Here is a 17,797-nt window from a genome sequence, read left to right on the forward strand (position 1 = left end):
GAAAAGTTTAATTTTGAACTATTTGAGAATATGTCACACAACTGAAAGTTTTATCATAAAATTGTGATCATATTTTCGATTGCATGTAGCAAGAATTATGTTGATTCATTAGATATAACAGGAGATATTCACGATCAAAAACTTATCACTCTCTCAGAGGGTAAATTTTGAAAAGGCGCCCCATAGTAAAGTAAGTCGTATTCACGACAAAAAAATTTCTTGCAGTTCAGAGCGTTTTCATTCTCTGAATATTCTTATCGAAATAAAGAATACAAGAATACGTCGTTTTCCATTGCCATATCAAAATCCGGTTTTGAAAACATGAATCAGTGTCAATCATCGATGTTTTGTGGTTTCAGGTATGCTTAGTGAAGAGCCCAACATAAGGATATCAAAATAATTCAATTTTGATTCCAACCGGTCAAAAGGAAAAGGTTTTGAATTTCTATTTTGCGCATTCAAAAGAAAGAAGAATAACTTTGTATATGAAAATAACGAAGAAAAGTTTCTTCATTTTGAGAGCAAGGAACTCAAATTTTGAGTTGAATTTACTCAAAGCTTGAAAGAAATATTTTTTTGTTATTTTGAGTAAATATTACTCAAGTTTTGACAATTTCGTCCCTTAACTCAAAAATGAGTTGATAGATGGTAACTCAAGTTTAGAGTACGTGCACTTTAAATGAATTTGAGTGATGCGTCACTCAATTTTGAGTTATGTTCAATGAGGGTGATGATAAAATAGAGTAGTCTGCGATTTCATGTGTATCAATTGAATAGGACCCCTCGATGAGCTCGGTTCACTGTCAGTTTCAGTATTTTTAAGCAAAACAACAAGCGTCTGATCGCTACATTCTCATTAAACATAACTCAAAATTGAGTGACACATCACTCATATTCACAAAAAGTGCACGCACTCTAAACTTGAGTTACCACCTATCTACTCATTTTTGTGTTAAGGGACGAAATTGTCAAAACTTGAGTAATTTTTACTTAAAATAAGAAAAAAATATTTTGTTCAAAATTTGAGTAAGTTCAACTCAAAATTTGAGGGCCTTGCTCTCAAAATGAAAAAATTTTTCTTCGTTTTTTTTTGTTAAATAACAATTTATTTGAATATGAATTAAAATTAAATTATTAAGATTTAAATTGGGTGTTCAGCCACAAGTGGTGACTTTTCAGCCCTATTATATATGTATATATGATTTGGTTATTACTATGAGGACATTATTTGCTTCCGCAATTCTGAGATTTTTCGTGTAGGGAAAATTCTAGACCTACTTGTATTGTATAATGGGGAAAAGAAACTTATATACTAACTTACTAACTAATACAGAGAGCGAATCGATTCAATTGAAGATTGTATCGATTTTTGTCGGAATTTGCTTATAATATTATGCGACATTACATATAATGGTTCTATATTTGTGAGTCTGTGTAACTCATTTGAACTAAATCAGGGAGGACGCTTCAAAATCATTTTCAGAATTTTATTCTGAATCTTTTGAAGCGTTTTCTTCCTGGTGGAACAACAACTTGACCAAATTGGCACTGCATAAAGCATGGCTGGTCTGAAAATTTGTTTATAAATTAACAATTTGTTTTTAGACAGAGCTTAGAATTTCTGTTTATAAGAGGATATAAACATTTAATATATTTTTACACTTTGCCTGGATTCCTTCAATGTGATCCTTGAAAGTGAGTTTTTTGTCATACGTTAAACCTAAGTATTTAGCTTGATCAGACCATGTCAATTCCAAGCCATTCAATTTGAGAATGTGATTATTGTTTGGTTTAAGAAAAGAAGCTCTTGGCTTATGAGTAAAGATAATTAATTGCGTTTTTTCTGCATTTGGTTTAATTTTCCATTTTGACAGATAATCACTGAAAATATTTAAAACTTCTTTGTAGGCGACTGCAGATCACTCTTAGATTTCTACCTGTGGCTAACAGACTTGTGTCCTCACAGAATAGCGATTTCTGACAACCAACGGGTAGATTTGGAAGATCAGAAGTGAAAATATTATACAAGATTGGAGCTACGCTCGAACCCTGCGGAACACCGGCTCGTACGGGTAGCAATTCTGATAGCTAACCTGAAGAGTACGATCAGTTAAATAATTTTGAATCATTTTGATCAAATAAATAGGAAACTGGAAATCAGATATTTTTGCTATTAAATCTTTGTGCCAAACACTGTCGAATGCTTTTTCTATGTCTAGAAGAGCAACTCCAGTGGATAACTCAGAAGATTTATTTGCTTCTATCATGTTCGTTACTCTGACAAGTTGATGAGTAGTTGAATGTTCTTGACGAAATCCAAACAGCTCTGGTAGAAAAATTGATCATTTTTTCAAAAAGTTTACTGATAGAAGAATGTAAGCTAATTGGTCGATAACATGATGTTTCTGCTGGATTTTTATCAGGTTTCAGGATAGGAATTACTTAGCGTTTTTCCATCTTTTTGGGAAGAATATTAAAAATTCCATCATTACCAGGAGCCTTCATGTTTTTGAGTTTCCTAATAATTGATTTAATTTCATCAAAATTCGTCTCAATAATGTCATCGTGTGATAACACTTGGGTTGAAATATGCTCATATTTCAGTGAGACTTCATTTTCAATAGGACTCACAACGTTCAAATTAAAATTGTGTACACTCTCGAACTGCTGAGCAAGTTTTTGAGCTTTTTCACCATTTGTAAGAAGTATTTGATTTCCTTCCTTGAGAGCAGGAATTGGTTCAGTTTTTGCAATGACTGAGCGGAAACATATCTTGGAGAAGCCAAGTGAAAGAAAAACTAACAGAAAAGATGAATTTTTGGAAAAAGATACGCTCAGAGACAGGACTCGAACCTGCGTTCTTATGCATTCAGTGCATACGCGCTACCATTTGGCCACTCTGATCTTGCTTTAACCACTCTAAAACTCGAAACAGACGTAGTAGCAACGTACATCGAACATGGTCTACATCCTGGCCGTCACCCGACCGATACCTTACATCCAAACATCTCCTCTGTCCATCAAACACTAGACCTATTTATCCGATCAAGCATTGAGTAGGAGAGTGTATTTATAATCGCTTGTCACCTTCTTTAATGGTGCCAGTCGCTGACTGGACATCGTCAGCGACAGACCCCTATGAAGGTTGTATTGATTGTCTGTCCTTTCCTACCAGAAGCAGATTGTTACGGAAAATCAAACCGCAATTGTTTTTAACGATTTATTAATTTTTAGTTTGACATAAAGCCGCCATGACTAAGTTCAGTTTTTGCAATGACTGAGCGGAAATATATATTGGAGAAGCCAAGTGAAAGAAAAACTAACAGAAAAGATGAATTTTTGGAAAAAGATACGCTCAGAGACAGGACTCGAACCTGCGTTCTTATGCATTCCGTGCATACGCGCTACCATTTCGCCACTCTGATCTTGCTTTAACCACTATAAAACTCGAAATAGACGTATTAGCAACGTACATCGAACATGGTCTACATCCTGGCCGTCACCCGACCGATACCTTACATCCAAACATCTCCTCTGTCCATCAAACACTAGGAATTGGTTTCTGAGGTTTCTTAAGAACCTTAGAAAGTTTCCAGAAAGGTTTAGAATATGGTTTAATTTGTTCAACTTCTTTAGCGAAATTTTCATTTCGCAAAAGAGTAAATCTATGTTTAATTTCTTTTTGTAAATCCTTAACTATGTTTTTCATAGCAGGATCACGAGAACGTTGATATTGTCGTCGACGAACATTCTTCAACCGAATGAGCAGTTGGAGATTGTCATCGATGATAAGAGAATTTAATTTAGTTTGAGCTTTGGGAACTGAAAGATTTCTTGCTTCGATAATGTAATGATTCAAATTATCAATTGCTGTGTCGATGTCCGCAGAACTTTCTAAAATAGTTTCATGATCCACATGATTTTCAATGTGAGATCTGTAATCCAACCAATTAGCTCTATGATAGTTGAATATAGAACTAATTGGATTAATCATAGCTTCGTTGGAAAGTCTGAATGTTACAGGAAGATGATCTGAGTCAAAGTCAGCATGTGTAATCGGTTCACTACAAATGTGACTTTGATCCGTTAGAACCAGATCAATTGTAGACGGGTTTTTCACAGAAGAAAAACAAGTAGGATTACTGGGATGAAGAACTGTGAGTTGATTATGAAGTATTTTACAATTGCTGTTATTTTGCCTACAATTCCACTGGACATGCTTAGCATTTAAGTCCCCTATTACAAAAAATTTCGGTCGATATCTTGTGAGTTTTTGCAAATCGCCTTTAAAGAAATTTAATTGTTCGCCGGTGCATTGGAATGGCAAATATGCTCCAGCGATGAAATAAATTCCATGAATGGTTTCAACTTCGATTCCCAAACTTTCAATAACTTTAGTATTGAAAGAAGGTAAAATTCGATGTTTAATTTGCCGTTGGACAGTAATGGCAACTCCACCACCCATTCCAGTAAACCTGTCAAATCGATGAACCACATAATGTGGATTACTTTTCAATTTGACATTTGGTTTATGAAAAGTTTCTGTCACAATGGCAATATGAATTTTGTGAACTTTGAGAAAATTATAAAATTCATCTTCACTCGATTTCAAAGATCGAGCATTCCAATTAAATTTTAAATTCATTATAATATTATTTGCAAATTTCCATCCGATTTGAAATGCTTCAAAAAGTGATGAAGTCGAATTCATTTGGATGATCATTTGAAAAAGTTGATCTTGTAGGTAGATCATTTTATTTTCAGTGATATCGCCTAAATCGACTTCATTTAAAGAAGTGAATGGCATTGAAGAAATATTTGTAGATTTGTAGGATTTGGCCGGTCTACCTATTAATAAATTGTTTTCGTTAGAAGATGAACTGCAAGGCGGTCCTGTGTTTTGATTATTTACATTAGAAGAAATAGGTGATAGATTTCTACCTAATATACCAGCATAACTGACATTAGAAGAAGATGATGACGAGGTCGATCTACCTGTCAATAAATTGTTTTCGTTAGAAGACGAATTTGCAGGCGTACCTGTTTTTTGTTTTAAATTCGAAGAAATAGGTGCCTTAGAAGAATTAGGCGTAGCATTTGTAACGGTTTTTTGATTTTCAGATATGTTCTGTAAATTTAAGGTCGTTGATTTGACTTGTTGTCTAAGCGAACGAGCGTTTAAAATTTTTTCCCTGACAGGACATTTCAAAAAATTGGATTTATGATTTCCATCGCAATTTGAACATGAAAATTTATCAGTGGTTTCATTCATTGGACAAACGACTTTCGTGACGGAACCGGCGGTAGAGTCAGGACAATGTTGTGGAATTTCAGCGTACGGATTCGGACCAATTAGTGGAAATAAAACACACACTGAGCTAAATTTTCTTTTTCACATTATATGATATTCTAATGATTTTGCACTATTAGCATTTCCAATCATAGTTACAAGATGTGTTCAACATCATGTCAAATATATGAGATAATCTTATGAAACATAAAACTCTTCTTAACGTTATTTTTACAGAATTTCCATATAACGAATGAAATTTCCAGTCTGAGTCAAATTTATTGGCGCGTCTTATAACCATTACTAGATATCCGCACAACATACATTGGAACAATTTATGAAGCGCATATTATATTTACTTCGATTTTATTTAGATAGGTTCATATATACCATATGACTAGTTTTATAAAATTTATATACATATATATATATATATATATATATATATATATATATATATATATATATATATATATATATATATATATATATATATATATATATATATAGATATATATATATATATATATATATATATATATATATATATATATATATATATATATATATATATATATATATATATATATATATATATATATATATATATAACTTTCAATGGAGGTCATACGAATAGCAGATAATTGCCAACTACTACTTTTCTTTGAGGATTCAAGCTATACTAGTATTTCATTCGGTAAGGGAACACCTCATGATATTTGCGAAAGAGAAGTGAGATCCCGAGACTGAAAATAAAACAAAGAATCTTACTAGACAGATAGAGTAATGAAATGTACCGGATATATATTTCATGGTCCGTTAACGCATATCCTTGAACGAAGTTGGATGAGCTGTCTTGTCAGCGATTTAAAATTACATTGAGATGCGAAACTTCCTGAAAAAAATGGTCTGGAGCAGTTGATGACTATCGAGGACACAACACTATTCACGACTTTCATCGGATTTCCATATAAATTATATGGGATATTTTTTTAACTTTCATTATGATAACGTCCATTTAGATTTGACGTACACATTAAATAAAGATTATAAGTTTCCATATAATTTCTATGAATTATATTCAGCATATGATTCATATGACAAATCTAATGAATATAAATAAGATTTTCATTTCAGTGCACGCGAGAAATAGCTTTTAAATACATTTAATTCCCGAGTGTATAACAATACGACTCAACGCGGTAGCAGATACTAATGGAATATATGATGACGTTAGTTTTCTCTTCTCGTACTTTGAGTGGTCCAAAGTAAAAGGGATGTACAGATACACGCTTATAACAAAAGGGTGATTGAAGTGGTAATCGTTGTACCGTTCCACACTCCTCCTCAACGCTTTGCCACTTCACTGTTCCGTTCCTAGAACTAGCATCTTCGTGAAATGCCCATGTTTTTCAGGACCTGTCTGCAATCATGATATCTGTTGGACAGTATTCCAAAACGACGTCTCCTTTCTCACACAGCTCCTGTATAAACATTTCTTTCGTGCTTATGTGTTTAGATCGCCGGCTTGTTCTCTCCGTTTTGACAAAAGCTAGACAACCTTGATTGTCTTCTTTCAACACTGTCGGAGTTCCTTGTGGTTCACCAAAATCCAATAGCAACCGTCGTAGCCACACTATCTCCTGGCAGGCTTCAGATAAAGCAACGTATTCAGCCTCCATCGAAGAGAGCGTTACACACTGTTAACGTCAACTCGACCACGAAATTAAACCACCACGATAATAAACTACAGATCCTGACGTTGACCTGCGGCTAGCGGGATCGCCCGCCCAATCGGCATCTGAATATCCAACTAATCCTTCATTCGAATCGCCGCCCAATCGTAGATATAAATCCTTCGTAGCTTTTAGATATCGTAAAACACGTTTGGCAGCGGTCCAATCCGCTTCGCTGGGCGCCGAAAAACTCCTTCCGAGAATCGCTGTGCACGCGGCAATGTCGGGTCGAGCTATTACTGATAAGTACAATAACCCGCCGACAAGATTCCGATATTTGGTCGCATCCTCAAACTTTTCACACTTCATTTCCAGTTTTAGGTATCCTGGATCCATCGGACATCTAACAGTTTTAGCGTCTTCCATGCCGTTCGTTGTAATCAATTGTTCTATAAAACTCTTCAACCGAATCCGGTAGAAACCTTCACATTGTCGCACTTCGACACCCAAAAATTGACGAACTTCACCGAGATCAATTAATTCGAATTCTTCACACAAACTATTTATTATTTTCTTCACATCTGCTTCCGAGGGTCCGGCCAACAACATATCGTCCACGTATATAAGCAAAAACACTTTTTGCCCATTGACCGTGTTCACAAACAAACACTGATCTGCAGCAGACAATTTGAACACAAGTTTTGTGAGAACACTCTTCAACTTCACGTTCCAGCATCTTGCTGATTGACGAAGACCATAAATGCTTCGCTTTAGGCGGCATACTAACTCCTCCTGTCCTTGAGCTATATAACCTGGTGGCTGCCGCATATAAATCTCCTCCTTCAAAACTCCATTAAGATATGCGGTTTTTACATCAAGATGCCTGACCACCAACTTTTGGCTCATAGCAACAGTGAGAAACATTCGCAGACTGGCTTGACGTGTAACCGGAGCATAAACTTAATCGAAGTCTACTCCAAACTGCTGAGTGAAGCCCTGCGCTACAATCCTGGCTTTGAATTTGACTACCTTGTTCTCCTCGTTGCGCTTAACCTTAGAAACCGGTCCTTTTGGCAGTGATACCAAATCCCAGGTTTCATTTCGATGGTGAGAATCTAATTCTTCCTGCATCGCATCACGCCACTCTTCGGTCTTCATGGCATCCCTGTATTTCAACGGTTCCTGTACTGCGCAGGCCGCTATTCCGACGACATAATCTTCTAGATGGCGTGGTTTTGCTCCTTTGTTTCCCTCTTAGATCTGCGGAATTCCATAGATTCAACACTTTCTTGATCTGATGCATCAAAATATTATTCCTCGTGAGGATTTTCATTATCATTTTCTCCATCCTCCTTTAATAATAAGTACGCACGGTTTCAAACATAATCATAATCATAATCTGTCTTCTTTATTTAAATATCATCCTTTTATAGTCTATTCTCTCCTAACTTTGTTAAATTAAAATTTCCAGTATGGATTGCTATAAATCCGGGGGGAGGAGTTAGAACGCGTAGCTTAAGTCTGATTTAACCAATGACGTGTCTCGGTCATTGTAATCTATTTGAGTAAGAGAGAGAGTGAGTAATGTTTCTAGACAAGTGTGTGAGTGTGATGCGGAGAGGGGAGGTTGAGAGTAGTCAGGTTTAACTCTCGTGAGTGTCGGTTCGAGTCAGTGTCTTTTCCTGGGTTACCGTTATTCTAGGTCATGCCATATGGCACTGTTTGAGAGAGGTGTAGAGGTGTGGAAAGTGGAGAAGCGGGGAAATGACATAACTGAATTGTTTTTAGTTGATATTTGATGCTCAAGTTTCCGTGTTTACGTTTGTTGTATAAATGCGATATTTTTCGTTGGGTTGAAGTAAGTGCTGACAATTTAATTGTCTTATGTAGGTGAAGTTTATATTTCAAGTGGGTTTCTGGGCTTCGTGACTTGGTGTCAAATGGAAATTTGTCGAGTACGTGTTTTATGGAAATTTGTCAAGTGCGTGTGGTCTGAAGTGTGGGAAAGATTTACTTTTGAATATTTTACATGGTCTGGGATGTGTGAAAGATTTAATGTTACATGGTCTGGGATGTGTGAAAGGTTTAATGTTACATGGTCATATTACATCATCCCCCTTTTGGAAGAATGATGTAACGAAGGGAAATCATTCTGTAGTGTTTTAAGGGATTAGTTTACTGTTGCGTTCGAACTCCCTAACAATTTTAATATATATTACAGTGTTTTCTTATATCTAAAATAACCGAATTTTACAGTTTTTCTCAGAGAAGCTGAGTAAAACTTCACTTACATCCACGGCAATTATTTTTTGATTTTTCTCTCTTTTTTTTTTTGTTTTACGTGGTGTTAAGCTCGGTATCTAAATCTTAATTCTAAAAGTTTGATGTTACAATTTTGTATTTTATGCTTTGATGAGTCTATTTTTGTGAACAATGGTTTTTTCTTTTGACTGTAAATTTTGTATTTCACAATTTGAATCTTGAAGTTGTGTAACTTTAAATCGACCAATATAAAATGGATCTAGCTTGCGTCTATTTTCGTTTTGTAGATATACTATGTCGTTTAATTGTATTTCTATCGGATTGCACAGGTGATCTGTTGTCGATTTTCTGAATTCTTTTTGGTGTATTAAGTGTTTGCTTGCTATTTCGTGTGATCTGTGTAGTCTGTATTGTAATTCTTTATTGTACATGTCGAAATTATATATTGGTTCAATTTTGTCTGAATAAATTTCTTGTGGTAGTCTGGCTTTTACGCCGAAAACTAATTCGTAGGGTGTATACCCATGATCTGAGTGTGGTGTTGTGTTATATGAAAATGCATAGTATTGTAACCAATCATCCCAGTCGGATTGATGTTCGTTGATAAAAGATCGCAGAAACTCGTTGAGGCATCTGTGATTTCTTTCCAAAGAACCAATTGTCTGAGGATGATAAGCTGTCGAAAATGTTTGTTTAATTTTTAAAAATTTGCAAATTTGTTCTAGAACCTCGTTTTTATATTCGGTTCCTCTGTCGGTTTTTAACTCAAGAAATTTACCGTAAGTTAAAATGAAATTTTCTACTAACGCTTTAGCTACGATGTTAGCTTCTTTGGTTGGAATAGGTATATATACAACGTATTTGGTTAATTCACACTGTATGCTTACAGCGTATCTATTATTATGGATTGTTTTGGGTAATGGTCCAACCGTATCGATTGCCACTACTTCAAATGGTTTGTTAGGTGTATTAGTAATTTGTAATTTTTCTTTAGTATGTTTAATAATTTTGTTCTTTTTGCAAATTTCACAGGCCTTGATGAAATTAGCAATTGAACTTTTCATAAATTTCCATGTGTATATTTCTCTTAATTTGAGGTACAATCTGTTTTGTCCGATGTGTCCTCCTGTTGGTAATTCATGGTGATTTTTTAATATTGTTTGTATTTCCTGAGGTTTACTAATAAACTTCGGTGGTTTGTAGATAATAATTTGTAATGTTTTAATTGTTTTTAGGGCGAGACCTTTAAACATTTCCATAGGTACCATTTCAAATATTTTATCATTGCAAGAGATTGCTACTCTGCTAACTTTTAATTTTCTCATTTCTTCATCATATTTGGAGATTGCAAACACGAGTGTTTGTCTGATATCTCTTATTTCTGTAATTACACGATGCATCGGTTTTTGTTTTTGTATCCCTTGGTATGTATCAATTATGATGTGGTTGTTTTCGAAAAAACACCTCATTTTCAATAAGTTTCTTACTTCGCTAGGAGTTTCCGTTGAATAAACAGAGAGTTGATCAGGCTCACTGTTGATGCAAGGATTATTACTTAAATTATTATTATAGTTAGTATTTTTGGTATTATTTAATTTATCTTGTTCTTTTTTCTTTTTTATCAGTTCTTGTTTTTTTGACATTGACCTTGTATTAACCATCAAAATACTATTTGCCTTTAATTCATCGGAAGACATTATTATGCGTGATAACGCATCGGCTGCAACATTACTTTTACCTTGAATATATTCTATATTAAATTCAAATTCCTCTAAATCTAACCTCATTCTAGTTAATTTGGAGGTTGGGTTTTTCATATTAAATAGAAATACTAACGGTCTGTGATCCGTTCGTATAGTAAATTTACGTCCATATAGGTAGGACTTAAAGTAATTAATTGACCAGTGTATTGCTGTCAATTCTTTCAAAATTACTGATTTATTTTTTTCTCCGGGTGTAAAGCTTTTGCTGGCGAATGCTATTGGTAGGTCATTGCCATTAATTATTTGTGATAAAACTGCACCACATCCCACGTCTGAGGCGTCTGTGGTTAAAATAAATTGTTCATTAAAATCTGGGTATTGTAGAAGTTTTGGTGACATTAAGAAGGATTTTAAGGTTACAAAAGCATGCTGACATTCTAATGTCCATGAAAATTTCTGGTTTTTCTTTAGTAGCTGATTTAATGGGTAGGCTATGGTTGCGAAATTTGGGACGAACTTTCTGTAATAGTTGCAAAAGGCAACGAATCTTCGTACGTCGTCGCTACTTGTTGGCGTAGGATAATTTTTTATTGCTTCGTATTTATTACTATCCGGTAGTATTCCTTTGTCTGTAATTTTGTGACCTAAATATGTTACTTCTGTATTAAAAAATTTACACTTGTTGAGGTTTAATTTGAGATTGTACTTCCTAATGCGTTCAAAAACTTTCTCTAAATTCTGAAGGTGGTGTTGAATTGAACATCCAACTACTATAATATCATCTATATATACAAAAGCATGTTCAGGTGTTAATCCTGACATTGCGATTGTCATCATTCTTTGAAAACTGTTTGGGCTGATATTTAAACCAAACGGTAATCTTTTAAATTGAAAGTGACCGGATTGGGTTGAAAATGCTGTAAATTTCCTGGAGTTTACTTCTAAGGGTATTTGATGGAATCCTGACATTAAATCCAGAGTTGTAAAATATTTTGCTCTACCAAGCTGATCTAGGATAGCATCAATTCTTGGCAGTGGGAATTTATCGGCTAATATTTTTTTGTTAAGTTGCCTGAAATCAACTACTAATCTCCATTTTGTATTATTGTTTTCTGATTTTTTCGGGACTAGTAAAATTGGATTGTTATATGGTGATATGGATGGTTCGATAATATCATCTCTCAACATTTTGTTTACTTGTGTTGCAATTTCGTTGCTTTGTGAGTGAATCGTTTTGTAGTTTGGAATGTATACTGGGACTCTATCGCTCAGTTCGATATTTTGTGAATAAAAATTGTTTGACGAAACTGGTTCGTCTGGTAAGCAAAATATATCAGAATAATTTGAAATTAATTTTTCCAGGCTGTTTTTAGCGTATATGGGTACATTGCTTAAATCGAGTTCAGTTAGAACTTTGTTTTTTCTAGTGTTATTTTTGTACATGTTGTTTTTCAAAATTGTGTACTTACTTAAAGGTTCTAAAATTGGCTTGAATTCTGATTGGCTGACAGTTATAGGTTTGTCAGTAGTATTCATAAATTTTACGAATTGATTTTGAGGTGAAATAATTGCGCTTGCGCAAAATAACCCTTGTTTAATTTCCTGTGAGTGTAGTACCATGTCCTCACTGATATTTAAATTTTGCATTATTCTGATAACTTCGCATCTTCCTGGTATAATGTAATTTTTATCGATTGTATCTTGAATCGGTATTGCTATTGGAATATTGTTAATTGTAAAGTTTAATATCCAACATTCATAATCTATTAGGCATTTATGAGCCGATAGGAAATCTCTACCCAAGATGCCATCTGTAGAAATAGGAAAATTTGGGCTTACTAGGTGGAATCTATGTTTAATAGAAACTTCGTTGTTAAATATTAATTCTGTTTCTGTCGATGCGATGGTTTCTATCTCACCATCGGTAATTCCGGTAAGTTTAATTTTATTATTTATATTGATTGGTTGTTGTGGAGATATTTTGTTTGCTTTAAATACTGATATATCTGCACCTGAATCAATAATAAATGTGCATATTGAATTTGTCATTCTTATACCTACTTTGATAAAATTAGCGGCGTGTATATTCATGGTATACAAGGTCTTTCTTAAAAATTTTGGTTCGTTGGGTATTGGTTAATAAAGGGTGATTTTTTAAGAGCTTGAGAACTTTTTTAAACAATAAAACGCATAAAATTTGCAAAATCTCATCGGTTCTTTATTTTAAACGTTAGATTGGTACATGACATTTACTTTTTGAAGATAATTTCATTTAAATGTTGACCGCGGCTGCGTCTTAGGTGGTCCATTCGGAAAGTCCAATTTTGGGCAACTTTTTCGAGCATTTCGGCCGGAATAGCCCGAATTTCTTCGGAAATGTTGTCTTCCAAAGCTGGAATAGTTACTGGCTTATTTCTGTAGACTTTAGACTTGACGTAGCCCCACAAAAAATAGTCTAAAGGCGTCAAATCGCATGATCTTGGTGGCCAACTTACCGGTCCATTTCTTGAGATGAATTGTTCTCCGAAGTTTTCCCTCAAAATGGCCATAGAATCGCGAGCTGTGTGGCATGTAGCGCCATCTTGTTGAAACCACATGTCAACCAAGTTCAGTTCTTCCATTTTTGGCAACAAAAAGTTTGTTAGCATCGAACGATAGCGATCGCCATTCACTGTAACGTTGCGTCCAACAGCATCTTTGAAAAAATACGGTCCAATGATTCCACCAGCGTACAAACCACACCAAACAGTGCATTTTTCGGGATGCATGGGCAGTTCTTGAACGGCTTCTGGTTGCTCTTCACTCCAAATGCGGCAATTTTGCTTATTTACGTAGCCATTCAACCAGAAATGAGCCTCATCGCTGAACAAAATTTGTCGATAAAAAAGCGGACTTTCCGAATGGACCACCTAAGACGCAGCCGCGGTCAACATTTAAATGAAATTATCTTCAAAAAGTAAATGTCATGTACCAATCTAACGTTTAAAATAAAGAACCGATGAGATTTTGCAAATTTTATGCGTTTTATTGTTTAAAAAAGTTCTCAAGCTCTTAAAAAATCACCCTGTATTTTGTACTTGTTCGTACTGACTTGGTATTACATTAAATGTTTCATTTTGTGAGGCATTTTCCATCTGTTCCTCGTTGGTTAATAATATTCTGTTATTTCCGTTCCTTCGGAAATTTTCGTGGTATTGACCTTCTCTGCGGGGTCTTCCACGGTAATTTGTTGTATTCCGCATATTACCTTCATACCGGAATTCTTGATTATTTGCATTAAAATTGTTATGGTTGAAATTATTATTAAAATTATTATGATTATAATTATTTCTATTATTATGAAATAATTGTTTTTGTGGATACCTATTGTATTGCACTGGATATCTGGGTGCATTATATTGTCTTGCCCCTCTATTAAAATTATTCACACGTTGTTGGTGCTGTTGAACAAAACGTGTGTGCATTATTTGGGAGTGGGTTATTTCATCTGTACCCGATTCTTGTGCTTTCTGGTTTGCTTCTCTTATGTTGCTGAAATTACCAGCTTTGAGAATTATTTTTAATTCGGCGTTGTTACACCCTTTTATTAGAGCGTTTACCCCTATCTTAGTGCTCATTGATTTTGCCACTGGTAGTGGGATATTTTGCTCGACATAGGTATTTTCTAGTTTTGTGCAGAGGGTTTCAATTTCATCGCAAAAACTATTTATTGAGTTTTTTTGCTTTAATGTGTTTATTTTTGCTATGATACTTTCGGGGGTGGTCGTGATTTTACACCTTTCCTCGACTAGTTGTATCAAATTATCGATTGTGTTGACTGTTTCAGGAATGCCTTGTCTGGCTTTTCCGGACAGTCTGGTTTTTAGAAATTTTATTGCCATGGCCATGTGGTCTGGCAGAACTAACTCATTCAGCAATCTAGCTGAGTCGATAAACGTGTATAAGTTCTCAGGAGAACCATCGTAAGGTTGTATAAGAGCCGTCGCCTGACGTAAGTCGAACGGGGTTGTTGTTTGGGTCATTGTGTCGTTTTTGGTTGCTTTAATACATGCGAGTTTAAATTTTATTATTTCGCAAATTTCGTCAGTCCACAGTCTCGTATTTTTTACTAAGTTGTGGAAAGTTTTGTCGTCGATAATTTCTTGTTCTTTTGTAAAAAATTTTTCAAGGTCTGTTTTTAATTCTTGGCATCTATTCAATTTTTCGTCGAGTAATTTTTCTGATAGTTTCGTGTTTATAGACTTTTTTACATAAATGTGGAGTTTTTCTAGCTCCTTATAATTTTGCATTTCATTTTTGCTTGGATATATATAACGTTTATATAAAAATTTATCGTATTTTAAGTGGACATTATATTATTTTTATCGTTATGTAAAATTTTTTTTTTTTTTTTTTGTTAAAAGAAAAAATCATTCCTTTCGCAATTATAAGATATAGTGTGTAGTCTTCTGGACATGAATATACATGCATAACCACATTTGTGTTTTTCAGGAATCGCCTGTTTGCGTTTTTCCTCTACACGAATTTTAATTTCATTAAGTTTCTCTTTGACCGTTAAAGGCCATTTGTCGTTATAAGAATTTTCCATTGTCGCCTAAAAATGTTTGTGTACGTAGTCTAAATTTAAACGTTGGTCAGTTGTACCTGACGTGCGGCCTTGACTGCTATCTTTTCCGTATATTGTTTGTGTAATTTTAGTAGGCCTTTCAGTAGCAGATAGCCTATTACTATCCCTACCAACGCGCAGAGTGCGATGCCTTCCGTTTCCCTCGTCGGGGAGGCTATTGTGTTATTGATGGTTTCGTCTGACGAAAACCAACCCATAATCCTATTCACAAATGTTGTTTTGTCTCAACTCGATATATTCCTAGCTAGTTGTCCCTAATTCCTAAATTAAGCACAGTACCTTAGTTTTACTCCCTTTTCGTCCTCATGTTGCCGGTACTCCTGTGTGAGCGTTGTCGTCGTCTCTCCGTGTTGTAGCGGATCCTTCCTTGGTGACACACGGTTTTGTTTTAATTCTGTTTACACACAGAATTTCTCCGGTAGTTCATAGTTAGCGTCGCACGATGTTTTCTGGTTATTCACTGCTATCAAACGAGCACCAATTACCGAAAGTCGAACAAACTAACGATAATAACGATCGTCACTTGCATCTTTTCATCATTAAACACTCGTTTATCAGTTATTGCATTCTGTTTATTGTTAGCCACTAAAGCCGAATTGCACACTTCACCAAATCACCAATAATTGGAATTTGTTGCCATCACTGTGGGATGCCAGGAACACTTTTTACGGGCATGCAACTATTTCATAAGTCAATTTCTTTGAAGCAGTAGTAACTTCCTTTGGAAAAATATAGGCACTTTTGCACTGTTCCGAATTTTGAATCCTGATCATTGTTAGAGTTTATTTCTTCGAATTTTTTTTTTCTTGCCTTATCACTTGCACTTATAAAACAGTTAATAGTACTTTAACTGAAACCGAATTGTTTCACAAGTTCAATTCCCGAGAATCGTTAAGAAATTCCATCACTTGCACGTATAGAACAGTCAATAGTACTTTAACTGAAACCGAATTGTTTCACAAGTTCAATTCCCGCGAATCGTTAAGAAATTCTATCACTTGCACACCACGGAATCGCTGGTCGGAAAAACACTCGGTCGCCATTTAATAATAAGTACGCACGGTTTCAAACATAATCATAATCATAATCTGTCTTCTTTATTTAAATATCATCCTTTTATAGTCTATTCTCTCCTAACTTTGTTAAATTAAAATTTCCAGTATGGATTGCTATAAATCCGGGGGGAGGAGTTAGAACGCGTAGCTTAAGTCTGATTTAACCAATGACGTGTCTCGGTCATTGTAATCTATTTGAGTAAGAGAGAGAGTGAGTAATGTTTCTAGACAAGTGTGTGAGTGTGATGCGGAGAGGGGAGGTTGAGAGTAGTCAGGTTTAACTCTCGTGAGTGTCGGTTCGAGTCAGTGTCTTTTCCTGGGTTACCGTTATTCTAGGTCATGCCATATGGCACTGTTTGAGAGAGGTGTAGAGGTGTGGAAAGTGGAGAAGCGGGGAAATGACATAACTGAATTGTTTTTAGTTGATATTTGATGCTCAAGTTTCCGTGTTTACGTTTGTTGTATAAATGCGATATTTTTCGTTGGGTTGAAGTAAGTGCTGACAATTTAATTGTCTTATGTAGGTGAAGTTTATATTTCAAGTGGGTTTCTGGGCTTCGTGACTTGGTGTCAAATGGAAATTTGTCGAGTACGTGTTTTATGGAAATTTGTCAAGTGCGTGTGGTCTGAAGTGTGGGAAAGATTTACTTTTGAATATTTTACATGGTCTGGGATGTGTGAAAGATTTAATGTTACATGGTCTGGGATGTGTGAAAGGTTTAATGTTACATGGTCATATTACACTCCTTGAATGGTCGCAATTGTATTTCGTCGTCAGTTTTCTTTTTCTCAGTGAATAACGGGAAATTTACCGACGATGTTCCATTTCCGAGTTCTACAAAGCGAGCATCTCTGCTGCTCGCTGCAGTTTCAGGATCAACAAACCTGTACCCCTTATGATTCATGGAGTACCCTACGAATATCAGCTTTTGCGCTTTACGGTCTAGCTTGCTCCTTTTTGCGTCCGGAATATGCACATACGTAACGCTTCCAAAAACTTTCAGGTGTCCCAGATCTTGTTTTCTCCCCCACCATAGTTCAAAGGGAGTTCTCGGCACAGTTCGTGATGGTAATCGGTTTTGAAGATACGTTGCGGTAAGAACAGCTTCGCCCCAATATCTTTTCGCTAGACCTGAATCGAGGAGCATGCACGTTGCCATTTCCGTTATCGATCTGTTCTTTCT

This window comes from Malaya genurostris, chromosome 2 (assembly GCF_030247185.1).
Source record: "Malaya genurostris strain Urasoe2022 chromosome 2, Malgen_1.1, whole genome shotgun sequence".
Lineage (NCBI taxonomy): Eukaryota > Metazoa > Arthropoda > Insecta > Diptera > Culicidae > Malaya > Malaya genurostris.